This window comes from Chenopodium album, chromosome 4, assembly GCF_948465745.1.
Source record: "Chenopodium album chromosome 4, dcCheAlbu1.1, whole genome shotgun sequence".
Classification (NCBI taxonomy): domain Eukaryota; kingdom Viridiplantae; phylum Streptophyta; class Magnoliopsida; order Caryophyllales; family Amaranthaceae; genus Chenopodium; species Chenopodium album.
The window spans coordinates 66720221-66723330 of record NC_137837.1 but is presented as its reverse complement, the minus strand read 5'-3'; the positions used below and the strand labels follow the sequence as shown (position 1 = coordinate 66723330).

The window sequence follows — 3110 nt, the reverse complement described above, 5'->3', positions numbered from 1 at the left end:
AATTTGGTTATATTTTTTATTATTCTGTGAGAATGAACCTAACTATGTTATGTGGTGGTAGAGGTCGGTGAGTGGCCTTCGAAAAAGGGTGAGAAACCAATGACAATCATTAGTAGACTTATTAAGAACGAAAAGGAACTTGCTTTTTTGGAAGAAGAAGATGATTTGTCAAATTTAGAGTTGATAGAAAGAGGTGGATGTGGTGAAGTATAAAAAGCAGAGTTTCTAGGGAGCAATGACATGATTATAATAAAGGATATAAAGGGACTACCTACAGAGGCTGCGGAGCTTTATGAAGAAGATAAAGAAATTTTAGAGAGCAATATGTATGCACTCAAGTCAGAGATACAGACTGTGGGAAGAATATGACACCGCAATTTGCCACCTCTCCTTGCTCATGTTCCACAACGAAACTGTAATTTACTTGTGTACGGGTAAATGAAAAATGGTAATTTGCAAGACTTAATGGTAAAAGCAGTCAATGGAAGCACAAAGTTAGATTGGTTATCATCTCGACAGAAGATAACCGTTGGAATGACTTATGGACTTGAATATCTCCATATGAACAGTAATCCCCGTATTATTCACAGAGATCTCAAGCCATGCAATATCCTTCTTGACGATGACATGGAGCCTCGTATTGCGGACTTTAGGCTATCAAAAGAAATGTCAATCTATAACACTCGCATGTCATTCTTAGTTGCTACTAAAATATTACAGTACATAGCTCTTGAATATTTCGAGAGTCGTCAGTTCACATACAAATGTGATGTGTACAACCTTGGGCTGATTCTTGGAATGTTGGTGATAGGAAAGCTATTGGAAGATGATTTCTTTTAAGAAACAAGAGAGTGGACATGAAGATATGGATGAAGAATATTATGTCTTTGGAGGATCCTAAAAGAGAAATTGATCCTTTGCTAATGAGTAATGGGAATGAAGAGCAAATGCTTTAAGTGCTAAAAATTGCATGCAATTGCACCCATATTGACCCTAAGCAGAGGCCTAATAGTCATGATATTGTAGACACCAAATTTTGATCCCTTATTTTCCATACTTTCTTTCTTTTTACTTTCAATTAACTAATAATTTTTGTACTTTCTCCGTTTCTTTTTAGTTGCTACACTTTCCTATTTTGGAAATTTCTAATTAGTTGCAACACTTTCCATTTTGATATTATTTTCTCTCTATTTCTCTGCTACCCACATGGGCCCAATTTATTTTTCTCTCTATCTCTCCCCACTTAAAAAACTGTATAGGAGACAGTGAAAATAAAAGTGTAGCAACGAAAAAACGGAAAAAGTATAATTTTATATCATTATAATGACAAATTTAATTATGCTACAAAAATACCCGAAACACTAACAACAACCACAATAATTAGGCATAAGAGAAAAATACAAGTGATGTTTATTTATAATTTTGAGTACACAAAACTCTTATAATTTGTACTTTTAATTTACGAACAAAACACGATGTTAATATGAATTACAACTCGAACCTTGTACACTCCATGCCAGAAATTTCCAGTTGTCATTTGTTCATGATTATGAAAATCATTAACGCCATTAGTAGCACTACTAACACCATGACCAAAGCTAAATATAAATTTAGTACTCGAAAATGCTCTTTAAACGGAGAGGGAGCTTGACGATTTTGGTTGGCGAGAGCCATGGAAACTGAAGAGGAAAAGGAAAGGAGTGTTTTTTTTGGAGAAGATAAGGAGTAAATGATGATTTTGGATACGGGAAATCTACCTTTATAGGAAGTAAATCTTATTCGTATTTTTATTATATCTCAGTCGTGTAATAATCTAGTCTAATAGTAGTAATAAGTTTATCTTCCAAAATAAAATAAATAAATGATGTTACCGCTAACGTATATAATAATTATTCCGTTTGAGATATCATGTAACCGGAGATTCATAGGTACTCATACGTCATAGTCGAGAGTTTTAAATATTGATTCCCTATTCAACACAGGTTTAAAATTCCAACTTATTTTATATTACCACTTTTTAACCCTGGATAATTTATTTAGATCTACTTTAGTACCAAAATACTATTAATAATTCATGCATTACTATCCTATTGTTATTATTATTAGTATTTTCAATCATCATTTACATATAGTTTTATTTTTAAAAAAGGGTAAAAAAATAATAATAAAACAACCACAAAAGACAATTTGCATGCATCGATAACGGAAATGCATGAATGACATGCATACAAACCCAAGTGATGGTTAACCATTTTTTTTTACTTTCTTTTAATCTTTCACTCATTAAATGGTTTTTTAGATGATACTTTGTTATTAACGTACTCATACTTCATTATTTCATCCTTTTCCTTCCTTTCAACTTCTCACCAAAACGCTATTACAATTATACTTTCATGACTCATTTTTTTCTCGGTTCTATATGCCCAGAAATAAAAAGTGTAAGGTATGCAATGCATGTTATTTTTCTTCCTGATTAATGCAATGACGATAATATTCGACAGTGAAAGAATGGCTCTAAGCAAAGATACTCTGTCATTACCACTCAGTTGATATGTCAAATCCATGTGGAAGAAGAAAATGATAAGCCATGGTTGTAATTTAGCAACGAAAATCAGAAAATTGTGTGATATGACAATACGTTGTATCACTGAGTTGTATTTCTTCATAAACGATAAGGAGATATAACTATCCATAATCAATGGCAAACAACTTTTTTCTCTTTGTTATTTTCTGATAAGTGGGTTTTGGAGTAGTTTGATTTGGCTATGGTAAGTTTAACATATGAAGAGTAAGTACAAGGAAATACACTCTTCAAAGGCAAGTAGAACTACAAGAAAAGTATATTTTCGTAGAGATTATTTTAACATTTCATATCGATTGTAATTGCTACAAAAAAAAAAAAAAAAAAAAAAATCCCAACGAATAGTTATTCGATACAATACCACCATTGCCATAGCCTTTAGTAGTGTTTTTCGCTTTCATTGGGGTTGTCCTTATTAATCGATATGAAAAAATACATTCAATCATGGTGATTATTGTAGCGATTATAATGTTGAACTCATTTTCTAAAAAAAAAAAAAAAAAAAATCCCTACATATGATCTACTCCCT

General features: G+C 31.9%; 1 pseudogene; it reads left to right on the top strand.

Annotated features, from left to right (window-relative positions):
• Positions 1–438: 438 nt before the first annotated feature.
• On the top strand, positions 439–840 carry LOC145628046 (leucine-rich repeat receptor-like serine/threonine/tyrosine-protein kinase SOBIR1 pseudogene; annotated as a pseudogene).
• Positions 841–3110: the final 2270 nt, after the last annotated feature.